Source organism: Cygnus olor, chromosome 5, assembly GCF_009769625.2.
Source record: "Cygnus olor isolate bCygOlo1 chromosome 5, bCygOlo1.pri.v2, whole genome shotgun sequence".
Classification (NCBI taxonomy): domain Eukaryota; kingdom Metazoa; phylum Chordata; class Aves; order Anseriformes; family Anatidae; genus Cygnus; species Cygnus olor.
The window spans coordinates 9,598,474-9,613,162 of record NC_049173.1 but is presented as its reverse complement, the minus strand read 5'-3'; positions in this window follow the sequence as shown (position 1 = coordinate 9,613,162).

The window sequence follows — 14,689 nt, the reverse complement described above, 5'->3', positions numbered from 1 at the left end:
TGAATCTCTAAGGGAGGAGAGACTGGTGAGTGGGGAAGTTTGTTAACTTATCTCTAACATTAGTTAGACAGTGATTTTTTTTACATCAGGCATCGTAATCTCCTATGTGCTCACACTGTGGTGAGTTTCTTTTTAGTGCCAAGCAAGTGCTTGGTTAACCGCAGGGCACAGGTTAGGACAGGACCCTCAATCCCCTTGCCAAGACTCACCTGAAAGAGGGCAACCAGGAGCAAACACCACCAGCATGGGCCAGCTCCCCTGCAGCTCCCACGAACTGGATGGAGAAAGGGGACAAATAGGCAGCTCTAAACACAGAAGTGAGAAATCATTTAACTACATTGCTTATTAAAGACAATTCCATGCAGACAAAGGGGTAAGCTTGCATCAGTCATTCTCCTCTTGCCAGAGATACTGTAATTCTGAGCATGAACTGCTAATCTCCCTGGTTTAAGCAAAGCTGATGTGCTTCAGTGCAGCAGTGGACTAGCAGTGCCAATATGCTCTCTGTGCCTTCTTCCTCAGCTCTCCAGGCAGGGAGAGCAGCCAAAAAGCAGTGAACAGTCATAAACAATCACCAGTCCATAATCTCTGTTTACTGCTTTTCTTTCTACCCAGTGCAGGTCTGAGGAAAAGAGGCTTTAGGGGGAGCGAAACAAGAGATATCTTTCCACATGAAGTTGTGATGGAAGTAGGAAAAACCAAAGAGCAATGATATATCTATCTGAGATTCAATTTCAGGTTAGGATATGTAAATACAGGTGTATACTTATAAACATCTGAACATTCATTAGCAAGATCTGGGGGAGATAAATCCCTAAATATGAATACCTAGCACCCTTCATACATCCTAAAATACCCGAAGCATCTGCAGAGTTAGATGAGAAAAAGGAGCCACCTTTTACTCAAGCATCAACTGAAGGCCAAGCAGATATTTTAAGTCATCCCAGAGGATAACTGAAGTGAGCTTCGGCTGACTATAACAGGTGTTTAGATACATGGGTCACAAGCTGACACCTACAAGGACATACCCGTGTTAGATTATCTTACTCTGTAGCTATATCTCACTCCCAGAGTTCAAAAATGTTGATGTCTCGCAAAAGCTCTCTAGTTGTCCCACAGCCTCCTTGTACTTCTTGAATCACTTCTTGTTATTTTCTAAAGCACCTGGTTCAAGATAGAAAAAAAAAGAATGGGGAATACAAGCAAAAATGAAAATATCCAGCTTGGGAATGTATATAGCTAACATTTCTTGATCAGCCTATGACCATATCTTATTAAGAAATGTAACACCATGGGGCTATTTTTATACCAATGTCCAGGGAGAATTAGTGGAATAATAATGATGTACCTCATTGGTATCTGTGGAATGCAGGTCTGTGGTTTGCAGCAAGATACCTGGGGAACTTTCAATGTGACAGTAATACTGACATTTTGGCAGCATCCCAAGTTAAGAGCGATGGAGAAGGAGTGGGACCAAAATCTGTTTTCCTTTAAGAAAACTGAAATGTATGCCTAGATTTAAAGTTTATTGGGTCTCTTTCCCAATCATCATTAACCAAGCCTCTAATTGGAATCAGGGGGCTTTCTGGATTGTCCATGTCATGGCCTGGTTTAAAGTATTTACTGACAAGTGGGCAAAGATCCTTTTATCTTCTTTCCCTCCCTTATCCACACCTTTGGCAGACATGAAGTGGGAACAGGAGGTATTTTTTGTTGTATTCTTCCATATAGACTAAGTATGTCCTGAAGAGATGTTGCTGTGAAATACAAATCTAATTGAGAAAGCTGTCTCTAGTGTTTCCCTTAGTGAGACCAAAAGGATGAATTCCTATTATTTATCTTCAGTTTTTGCAAAATCGCAAGAAATGACTCTTTTTGACATCATGAAGCCAAGGTAGACCATTGCTCTTAAAAAGCAGAAATTGATGTCAAATAAACAAACTCAGTGGTCCTAGCAATAACACCATCATTGTTCTGTGACTTGCTAAGGGTAGAATATCAGCTACTCTAAGAGAGAAGTACTTGCCACATTATGCAGCCTTTGATTATCCCCCCGTGGCCAGTCTGAAAGGCCCTATTAGCAGTCAAACTAGCCATTGGCCCAGGGAATTAGGGAAGAAATGTATTACAGTGGCTGGATGGGAAAGCCTTAGATTAGATTTTAGACATTGTATATTTGGGAGCAGTGAAGTTTTGTGGGAGGCCCAAAAGTTGCAGATTCAGTTGCACAGGTTCCCTCAGTGCTCTTGCTCAGCTCCCTTTGCCCAGATGCCCAAAGTTGTGCACCAGGCTGAGTCTGCATTAATGATGGGCTCTGAGCAGGGCTGCTGGTTTGAAACAAATCCCCTGTTTGTCTTTGCTTACTACAGGCTGTTTCAGTTCACAGAGAAGTTTTGATTCATGCAAGTTGTATTCCTTCTTGAAAAATGCTTTCTTCTGCACGTGTTACTAATGTACTCCATAATAGGGACATCTTAGGTTAAACCAGTATGTGGTCCTTTGTGTAGCCTTGAACCACAGGTCTGGGGAAGAAGTTCATCTATTGGGACCAGAAAAAATCCAGCACAAAATAAAATCCCTGAACAACATGTACCACTGATACAGGGCCTTAGCACCTGTTGCTTTGATCTACTCATCTGCTCTTCTGCTGCCAAAGGAGTCAAGTGAGACATAGCCAAATTCCCTTCATTTTTTTTGAGAATTATGCACTCAAGTACTAGTTGCATAACTAAATATACTCCGTGACCTGGCCTTAATGCCTCTCTGAGCTATATTCAGACAGATAACTGGGACATTTAAGTTCAAGAAAATGATGAAATATTCCCTTTGCCTTTGTACTGTGGGATCCCAATATAGCCAGAGGGGAGAGTCAGGTGTAACCCCAGTCAGCCCTTGCAGGCAGCTGTAATGTGGCTGCTCATCTGTCTCCACTGACTGCCTGATAAATCAGAGTGCAGCAGCCCTGACAGATGCTTGCTTGTGATCTACTGATTTTAGATACCTGTATCCATCGTAAATCCACTGTGGATGCCACAACATCCAGGACATACCATCTGAATACACTTCTCTGGGCTTCATTTTCCAGCTGTGAATGCAGGTTCCTACCTTCTCATTCTTCCCTCTGCCACTGGTGTTGGACACTTCAGTGCAGGACCAGCACACCCAGCACACACAGTTCGGTCTTTAATTTGTACTCTTATCAACAATTAAATGCTGGACACAGCACTAGGCAGGACAGTAATATGTGACAGTTTCCAGTGAACCTCCCTGACACCCTCCCAAGCAGTCTAAATAGAAAATACATCCGTGGTAGACAGGAAAGCCCAAAACACCAGGTCCTGGGTTAGTAAGAGCTGATACAACTTCACCACAACACAGCTGTGCATGCTGAGATTTGCTCTCCCAGTACTGCCACGAGTAAACAAGACCCTGACAACTTCAGTAACTTCTGAAAATACCTTCAGTGAAGCCTGTTAAAGAGCTATTTTTTATTTTTATTTTTTAGATTTGCCTTGTAAATAACTCTATTGTGTGATCAATGATCTGAGTGTGCCTGGAACATTTGCCATTTATTTTTTGATCTATATTAAATTAAAGAATAGTTGTGGTCACACATCAATTTGTATTTTGGCACTTCTGAAAAGCGTGATTTGTAATGGATCATAAGGACATTTTCTTTCCTCATAGATTTTTAGCATCCAGGCAGAAAATGTACTCAGATAGCCTTTTAGATATAATGAAAAGCTTACAGTATATTGTATCTTGTACCTGACACCATTAATTTTTTCATATTTGTCTTGTATGTCACTTGTTTTACTAACTAATAGGTCATTCTTATCTCGGGCAAACCTTTAGCATTAGCATAGATGTCTAGAAAGCGACATGGTTAGTAACAATGAGCTCCTCTTGGAACATGAAAATATCCTTGGAAAGAAGGCAGTGCTACACCTGGCAGGAACATAGTTTTACTTTTAAAAATGAGACACAGCTCAGGCAGACCCAGAGCTTTGTGCAATGCTGCATCCACACCTACGTACATCTTTAAAAAGCCCCCTCCATGCCATGTCTCTTTTCCTTGTCAGAGAGGATGGACACAGCCCAACATTTAAAATCATTCATTTTGTAATGCAAACATACTCCTTCTGCTCAGCTGCAGATTTCAAACCAGTTTAACAAATTACAAAAATCCCTTTTCAGAAGATAAATTATTTGGAATTATCAGCTCTGATGCACTGTTTAATTATGCATGTTTTTGTGCTAAGCATCTTTAAATATTAACGCGATATGCTTTTGCACTTATGACCTAAAGTAGATCTATAGTAAACTCAGATGTCTGCTGGCAGTAAGTCATCACAGGACCACCGCTGTACAGAGCAACAGCTCTTCTTAGGCTATGAGATTTTCTCTTTTTTTTCTTTTTCTTTTTTTCTTTTTTCTTTTTTTCTTTTGTATCATCGCCAGCACTATGGGAAAGGAATCTGGAAAATCACAACCCTGAGAGTGAGCCCTTCTCAGATGAATAGGGCTGAGATAATTCTTGCAATCACTTTCTCTCCTCCTCTCTCTGTGAGAAAGGAGCTCCTGAAAGCTGCTAAAAGCTCAGCCACAGGGGTGGGCACAGGGGGCTGCACGGTGAGGAGGGACAGGGTGGTGGGAGACACAGCTGGCTGGGAACAGGCCATCCCCAAGGCAGACATTGGGGCCCTACCCCTACAGTAGTCCCTAGGTAGGATCCTAGCCAAGATTAACTGCACCCTGACAGCCTGATCCCCTCAAATCAAATGCACGTTTCCAGTGCTTCAGTGAATTTCTGAATAGATGCTTGAGCCATCCAGACCAAGTATAATTTTGTTATTGATCTCCTCTTCACTTCCAGGTCAGTCTGATCATCTTCTACCATCATAAGGCCTGAAGGTTTTTCCCAATTCCCCATGAAACAGAGTAAAAGCCCTGGAGAACATGGAGTGATAATGGGAAAAGCACGAAGAGGAATACTTAATAGAAAAACTTTCAGCAATAACTTGGAGGTTGAAGGTCCTGATAGCTCCTGTTTGAGCACAGTCATGTCTGTGTAACTCCTGGACCATGGGAACGTCTTTCTGCTCTTGCTCTCATCAGACAGGACATGAACCTGAACCCCATCAGACATCACTGAGAGTACAACAAGCACCCAGAACCTGGTACAGCATCACCTCTCTTCAACCTCAGTCTGTCTGGTCCCCCTGGCCCTATGTGCAAAAACCCTCGCATCTGCTCTACCCACCAGGGCTGTTTCTGGAGCTGAGTCACATGTCAGTGCACCATGTCCAAGGTTTTCAGTGCTAACTGACCACAAGATAAGCCATCCTTTCTTTGACAAAACCTGATGGCAACGCATGCCTCACATCTTAAAAAAAAAAAAAAAAAAAAAAAAAAAACCTTTCTTTGCCAGCAGCAGGGAGCATCTTTGTTGCTCACAGACCACTCACAGCAGTTGCAAGGTGCCTTGTATGTATTGGCGCTGTTGCCTGATATATTAAGCCAATACACAAGCTCATTAACTCCACTTCTTCCACGAAGCTTACCTATATTGAAAAGCTGTCACACGGCAAAGCATTAAACAAATACATGTGCTGCCTTGTTATTATTGTCAGCAGGCAAGGCAAGCAGGAGCCTGGCTGTGCTGGTGCTGTACATGGGAACAGGACCAGAGGCAGCGTGCGCTCAGGAGCTGGCACAGCCAGATGGGTTTTACCTTGTTGCAATGACAGGATTACCCATTTCTTGCTGCCCGCCCAGCTGAGCAGGGAATCACCCCCTTTTCATTATAGTACAGCACTGGAAAATAACCTTGCCCATGGAAAACTTCTATTAAATGACCAAGTCAGAGAAGACAGGGCAGCAAATATTCTGTTTGGGCACAAAGGTCTCCAGCGTGCCACAGGGACTGAGGCAGAGACAGGGAATAAACAATTCCGTAAGGTTCTGGAGGCAGCCTGCAGCAAAATAAAGGGAAAAACTGGAAGTCCCAAGCCCTCAGGTGTATCATCTGTCCCTGAAACACAACTTCTTCCATGTTGGACTAACACAGCTCCAGGGTGTGCTCTCTCAGGAAGGAGCCTCCAAACACTCCTTCCACTGTCAGATGTTTTCACTGAGAAATTAAAAAAGTAATGTGATGATCTGCAGATCTGTTAACCAGGTGCCTGATGATGAATAGCTTCTGCTTATTCTCTAATGCAGCAAAGGAGTGGCTGACCACCAGCACAGCTAGGAGGGAGCTGCCCCAATTACGCAGCCTGTTCCCTGTCCGCTCCTGAGGGAAGGAGGACAGCAGGGATGGGTGTTGTCAGCTGGTATGGCAGCACCGTGTTGCTTCCATCCATTCCTTGCTAGAGGTTTGCATGTACGCAGGGTTGTGTGGCATATGGCCAGGACATGGGGCATACGCAGCACTCAGAGACTGACCAGGGCAGGGCAGGGCCAAGCATAGACCTCCTGGCTGAGAGGATGGAAAAAGGACAGAAAAATGCAGAAAGCCACAGAGAAGGAAAAATAAGAATCTGCAATTCAAATCCTTTCATCCCCGAGGGGCTGGTGAAACAACTGCTTGCAATTGCATTAGTGAATTTTAATACGTTAACCGTCCCCCAGCTGCTGGTAACTGCCCCGTCAGCTGGAGTGTGGTCTACTGACCATTTCCTTCTGCTGCTCTGCAACACAACGTCAGACAGGATCTCTCAGGAGGCTTGGGTAAACAAAGTTTAAATCACACAGCAACACACTACGAGAATACTCAAGGCCAGTTGTGATTATCTCAGCTCCAGGGTGGTAACTGGCTTGATGCAGCAGGAGGGATTTTTCCGAGAGTTGTGATGAAATTCACAGCACTGCTGCCAATGCTGCCTTCTCTTCAAAAAATTCGTTTGCATAATTTACACCAGGTGTCATTGTAGGTAGAAAATATTGGGATGTTAAGGAAGTCATAACACTGGCAGATGATATTTTACGTAGTAATATGCATGCTGAAGACAATACGAGTATCTCCCATAAGTGAGTACCACTCAACATGAATAATGGCTGCAAGGTCAGGCCCCTAATGAATAGTTGTCTAGCTGTGAATATATACACTTTTTCACACTGTTGTAGGCAATGCTCTCTGCTGCCTAATTAGGTTGATCCGTGAATATGATTATTCATTACCTGAAGTCTAAGAGTATAGAATTATGTATCTGTGCAGTGTTCCTTAAAGAAAAAGCATGTGAAATTCCAATATTAGGAAAAGTGGCTGCATGATGAATGCAAAAAAAAATACAATATATATATATGTATATATATATATCAGAAATTTCCATGGGAATGTGTTGATCTTCACAAAAATTCAACTGGAAAATAAAATGGAAACTTTTTAAAATAAGGTCAAAATCAAAGATTCAAATCCACATTTTAGAAGGGCTTTTATGTTGTAGTGTGAATTATAAAGAAATACCTGATTTAAAAGAAATGTTAAAGGAAAATAAAATATTTTGATTATATAGAAATGTAACTTTTCAACTGTGTTCAAACCAAGTATCTGGAAATTCCCAAAGACCGTAATGTCTGCTGTTATGGGGGTCTGCAAGCTCAAGATGAATTCCAACCCACTAAACTCCTGCAAAGAAGGATCTGTAGCCTGTTCCCACAGTGCTCCTGCTATTCCATCTCCCAGGGATTCCCAGTGGTGTCCTTGACTCCCGAGAGGTGACTGCCAGAACTCAGGAGACTCTTCCACTTATGAGCTGACAGTGGGAGCAATGTGAAGGGTGCCCTGGGTGCAGGGAACCAACACTGACAAAAAGAGCAGAGTGGTTCAAAAGCCCAAGAGCATCAACAATTTACCACCAGAGGCAATAATATAAAATAAAAATATGACATAATGAGATGAAAAAAAAAAAAAAAGGAAAAGAGAATAAGGTATAGAACAAAGGGAGATGCTGCCTTGATGTGAACCATGTCCTTTTTTTTTTTTTTTTTTTTTTTTTTAACAAATCCTATGCTTGATTAGGATGGGCCTTACCCAGAAGAAGACTTTAATTCTCTACTGTTCTTTCATTCTGGGTTTGCTGGTACTGACACTGTGACACTGGCGCTCTCCACACTCCCAGACAGCACAGCCTCTCTGAGAGTCCATCCTGAGAAGAGGAAAGAAAGAGTGAACAGAAAGGCTCAATATTTGAACTGGCTTCCAGAACAAGAAAAAGACAAAACAAAATAAAAAGCAAACCCCAAGATGAGAAAAAACAGGTGTCCCACCTTCGAAAAGCACGTTAGGAGGCAGGCAGACAGGCTGACCAGGGGAAACAGAGACAGATTCCCCGCAAGAGGAAGGAGCAATTTTTTTTTTTTTTTTTTTTTTCTTGTCTGAGTTTCTAATTCCTGACTAATGCTGGGATGTAGCTCCCGGATACTGACCGAAATCTCTAGATACCAATTTGGAAAGAAATCTTAGCATAAAATTGATCTAGGCTCACCCTGCTTGCTGCAGGTCAACTAGTCTGTGAGAAGACACTCCCTTAAACTCTCCAGACATTTCTTGTGATCCCAACTCGAAGCTTCTCTCCAGCTCCTGCACCGCAGCTTTCCTTCCAAATATCTGGTGTGAGCCTTTTGGCCGTCACTGGCACATAATCCAGCCTCATCTAGGGAAGTCAATAAGCCAGAGCATGCACCACCGCGACAACCATGTGCCAGAACTGTTAATGATGAAATGCAAGAGGCGTTTCCACATTATACCCTTTCTCCCACGCCAAGTTTTTCCATGTTAATTAGGAGAAAAATCTCACAACTTCTCTGCTGTATAATTAAATCTTGCAATTAACGTGCACTTAAGCCGTCATTTTAAAAATGGGACTTATGCGGAGAGATCTGCTTATGGGAAAGCACCAGGATGGAGGGTGAGATGGAGGCACTGTGCGCTAATGATCCAGAACACCGCGGATAAATGACAGGTCTGACCGGCAGCACTCTGCCCAGGTGACACTTGCAGGAGAGGGCACATGCTTAGGGATGCTAACACAACTCAGTACCAATTAAGGGGGAGTGGGAGCGGGGGTGACAAAAGCTGAGGTAAATACATTAAGTTTCAATTAGAGTAGTGACACGAGAGAAAGCCGAGGTTAATATATTTTAGGAGAAAGCCTCTCTGTGAGCTAGAGGTTGATCTCTGTGGTTTGATGTGACAGGGGTGATGACAGGGGACAAGGGAAGAGCTTTTTTTTTCGTTGGACACTGCCTGCAAATGGCAGTGCAGTCTCAGTGCTTCACCTCTTTGGTTTCTAGGCATAGATGCTGGGCAGCTTTGGAAGAGTCAGATTTTATTGCACCACAAATGTTCAAGCATTGTATCTTCAGTGTGATTTTTACAGCACAGCTGTCCGTGCATATACTAGTCACCATGTGGCAAAATTCAGAAATCAGCAGACAGATATCTTGATAGGGGGTGCGAGTTTGTACCAGATAGCTGTACAGCAGCAGCCAAACAGTCCTCGGTCTCAGTTGGTGACTTGACATGTATAACAATACAATTAAAGCAGTCTTTGAAGAGGGAATTATTGCAGACTAATGGTATTCCACATTGTAAGCTGGAAGAGAATAAAACCCAACAGCTGACCACCTACCACTCGTGTCTGCTTTTTTTTATGTACTTTGGGGAAAAGGGAGTTGTCCCTTTAACAGCAATCTATGTGATTATTTTAATTGCACTGACTGCATCTTATTTGGCCATTACAGCTTTTCTCATCCTTATGCGGTTATAAAAGATCCAGACAGCATCATGAAATAGTCACAGAAGCCCATCAGAGAAACAAAGCTTTATTTTCTTTTATACCTCCTCACACACATGCACACAACACTGCACTTATTAGAATGGCATCCGGCATTCAGGCATAAAATCTTAAATTACAGACTGATTGGGGCTGTTCAACTGATCCATAAAAGTACTCACTTAGCAAAATCTAAGGACAGGTAGAAGAGATGGATAACACCAAACGCATCGCCTTTTCAAGAAACCCACTGAGGCATGCAAAAATAAACATATGCTGAGGTGAATGTGGTGTGCTATTTGTACGGTGCAACATGGCAATGACCTCAAGTAATAAAAATATCTGCAGATTTAAGCCCAGAGGACTATATTGCATATCAATAGCTATAAAAGCAGCAGAAATAGAAATGTATTATTTATAGACCTATTTATAAAACCTAAATACCTCTCTAGTGGACCTACTTCTGTAGAATGTATTGCCTTTCCCCCATTCCTCCTTTAGCAGTTTATGTGACAAGGTAGCACATGACTGTACTATCGTTACAAAGAACTGAGACAGTTCTTGGTAAAAGACACAGAATTGGCTTCAGGAAGAGATGCAACTCCCTCTTGCATAAATTTCCCAGTGACATGACCCATGTTTCATGGATCATGAAGCATGCCCCACTTTACCCCTTTGGAAATGGGACTGCAGGTGCGCTCTAGGTCCCTAACATAGTCTCACTAGGAGGTCTGATTCTGCCTGATAAAAATGAACAGTATCTTTGCCGTTAATTTTGGCAGCAGTGTAACTGGATCGTGACTAAGTTCTTATTTATTTATTCCTTCTAGTACAAAGCCCTTTTAATTCACTGGGCATACTGAAATGCCAGCAGAGGAAAAGAAGGTGTTTTCACTATCTCTTGTCACTCAGTTCACTCCTTAAAACACTTGTGTTGTTCACATTGCTTTTATCTTGCTATCACTTATAAGACCATTACAAATAATAAATCCTTCCTGGGATGCCCCATTTTATGAACCAAAGCAATTCTGTTTTCACAGGGACAATTTTCCTTCCTTCCATATCCCCTAGAGCAAAACTGCAGGTGCTGAAGTAACTTCACCAATGAAAAAAAAATTTACCAGGCACATAAAAGAGTAGGCTGGGGACGATAATGGATTATACTGATAGACTCAATCACGTACAGTTACTTGGAGAGCCAAAGTGTCTTAGGATCTGTCCCTAAGCTGCTGAGTAACTCACTAATTCAGACACAGGACAAAGGACTCTAAACAGATTGACAGGAGACTAATGTAAAGCAGTCCTCATTTTATCTCCTGCTTGTTGCCTTCTTAATGGACACCAGCATGGGCCCCCTCCTGGTATTTCCCCAATGGGGCAATCTTGGACCCCCCATGGCTGAATCATGCAGGTGGGAGGTGGTGCTGTGGAGCATCAGATGCCACCTTTGTCCCTTCTGTTCAGGCTGTTTGCATTGCTACTTGCCCTTCCAGTGAGAAATCAAAGCATTCAGATTACTTCAAATTACTCAGAAATCTTTTTTCACCTCCTCCCAGCCTCACACAGCCACCTCCATGTCTTCACCAGATTTGACCCACAAACTTTGAGGAAAGTTTTGTTTGTTCTTTCCAGACCATCATTTGATGTGCTGTTTTCAGATGTCTTGGTGAGAGCTGCCAAATCCTGTCTTTATTTCCTCCTCCTTCACTCTGGCATCTTTCAGATGAATTAATTGTGACTCTGGCCCTTATTTTGCCAGTGAACAGTGAGTTAAATGAGTTAAGCTGAATTTGTTCCGGCTGTGATTTACACTGGTGCAAATCTAAAAGATTTACTTTAGAATTGCTTAGATTGTAGCAGCGTAAAAGAGGACTAAACTGTGGCTGAGTCAGTTCAGTACTTCCCAAATGTCTGTACTTTCAGGTCCTTCTTCTTGACAAGTGAAGGCTGAATTTTCAAAGGTGATCATCACACCTCTGCAATTTCATTTGAAATCCTGGCAGTTTAGTTCCAAAATGTGATCAGGACTTGTGAGCAGAGAGACCAAATGCTGAATAATCTGGTTCATAACATCTGCATGAAATACTGTTTAATTCCACGTGTCTGCTACAGAGGAGACAAAAAGGATTCTATATATATTTTTCAAGATGTACACATTGCTGGCCAAAGAACTTTACCAGATGTTTCAAATATATCATTCTTGATGGAGATGTATCTTTTTACACATGACTCTCACCCAGCTCTCCCACAGACTTGAAGCTAGCCCAGCTTTTTCCTAATGGGAAAAAGATCACGTTTTTCAACGTCCTTCATAAATTTTATGCCTAATTAAATTCCCATTATGGGGTTGAAAGGGGCATCTTTATTTTCAACACACACTTTTTGGATTTGTGCTTTAAAAAAAAAAAAAAAAAAAAAAAAAAAACTTACTGTGGCTTTCTAGATTTTTAGACATTTTTTCTCTTTCGCGATTCCCTTGTCAGGCAGAAGTGTCACAGCAAAGCCATGTGCTATTACTCCGTATCATTTGGTTTCTGGTCTATTCAAATTTGTTAGCTTTTTTATCTTGGGAGTGACAGAAATGACAAAAATCTGTCTCACTGGATGAAAATGGGGAAATGCTTTTCAGAAGCAGCCAAGCAGCTGACAACACTGCCACCCTGCGTCCCAGCCGGCTGTGGGACTGGCGGCCCCGTAAAAAAATGCATTTATTAAACCCTTATTGGACACACCAGTTTCCTCCAGCTCTCGCGCATCACACGCACTAGCAAGGCTCCTTTCCTGATGCTTTCTGGCAATTATTTACTTTCTGAAGCTCTTTTTTTTAACTTTCTGCCCAGCGGTGAATTTATGGCTGCCACACAGAAAGCCACCTTCAGAGCAACACAAATAATCATTCGAATAAGGCACCTTTCCTCAAAGAGTTTGGTTTTGTAGTTTGTGTAGAAATGGTTTGATGGAGCTGCAAATCAATATTTCTCTGTAAATTTTTAATGTTCACACCATGTGAAATGCTGTAAATAAAATAAGCTAACCACAATAGTCTATTCTTTGTAGTTCATTTTAAAAAATGTCAGTTCAGCAGTATGGCTAACTACTTGCTGTAGATATGGCTTTAAAACTGTCTAGGCTAATACATCAAGACCATAATTTGAATAAACTCTAGTGGCAGGCAATTTTTCAGAACTCCCAAATACTACAATAAGTAACACTTTTTTTTTTTTTTTTTTTTTTAAAGTTGTATGGTAATACAGATAGAAGTGAAAGTACATAAAATGAGAGCAAGATTCTCACTCTGGAATGTTTATTAATACAGCAAAGAGTTAATTATTAGAGATGAGCTCAGAGTGAAGAAGTCAGATCTGGATTTCAGCCCTAACCACACACAGAAGTCCTGAGAATTTGGAGGTGATATTTATTAAATGACCCTCTTATAGAAGTATGCAAATACCATTAGTGTTCCTTGGGTCCAGAGTTTAAAATTTTTCTTTTCTGTTCCCATCCCATTAGCTGTTTCCATAGGTACATTTTACAAGAGATGTACTAGTGTGAAAAAAAGAGGGAAAAAAAGCATACATGGCTGCAAGACCCATTAAATAAATAAATAAATAAACAAACAAACCACAAACAGCATCTGCAGCATAAGAAAAACACCTTTTGTAACTTTGTTTCTTGCCTGTGCCTTGCCCATAAGTATCTTGGCAGGCAATGTGTCACTATGGAGACAGATTGATGACTTTTCCACCGGTGGTATGTCACTGACTGATTTGATGGTCTAGTTGTAGATGCTGCCACATGGGGGATATCAGTACAGTATTTAATCTCACCCTGCTAGCAGAGTGAGCAGTGCTTGGAAGCAATATGCAAAAGCCAGGCGTAGAAGGGTGTATATGATTATATGCCATCACTTTTGAGAACCCTCTTCTATTTCAGAAGAGGCTTCGTGTGCTGCTCTTTTGGCCTTACACAGCGTTTGGGGTGGGTAGCAGAGCAGGACGAAGAGAAGTACAAGGGCTTTCTTTGGCTTGAAAAATCAGTTAAGAAGGAAAACAAATTAGTTGGTAATATTGAGAAGCTGGTCAGCAAAGACCAAATCCTGGTTTCCTTTCTTGCATCCTAGTCCCAGTGTAAAGTTGCTAAATAACACCCTATTCTCACTCTTCTATTAGGAGCAACATACGTAGAGGTCCCATTTCCCACAGCGGGGTCAGCTGTGAGATGAGACCAGTTGCTCATGGCTTTATCTAGTCGTGTTGTGAAAATATCCAAGGATGGGGAGACCACAACCTCTGTGGGCAACCTGTTGCAGTATTTGACTGTCCCCAAAGGTTATCTGTATATCCAGCCTGAATTTCCTCTGTGTCAGCTTATGCCCATTGTCTCTCATCCTCCCACCAGGCACCACTGTGAAGAACCTGGATCTGCCCTGCTAACCTCATGGGTATTTTCTGCCAAAGCAGCTCAATTTCCCTCACATTGTCATTTGTCCCAAGGCCTCTTCATGGTCCCATTAACGTATTGCTGTTTAGATCCCTTTTTACTATTTCCCTGACCACTGCTCCTGGCATCTCAGTGTCTCTGATGTTAAATTCTCAGTCAAAAGCCCCTTTAGCACAACTGCTTGATAAAGGCTGATGCCCCCACAAAGACAATGAAAAATCAGTTGTTCAGCCAGGGCTTATTTTTAACTTCAGATTTCCATGTTCTGCAACTTCCTTTGTGACTAGACATGCAAAGAGGACAAGGAAAAAACCTGCTGCCTTAACTTGTTCCTCCAACATGATCACACACAGTTAGGACTGCAAAAGCTCTCAGCTAGACTTGGACCTGAAGAGGGTATAGAAATAGAGTAAAGGCTGGAGGATGTTCACAGTGAGTTCATCCCAAGTTTAAGTGCAGCTTAAGGAAGG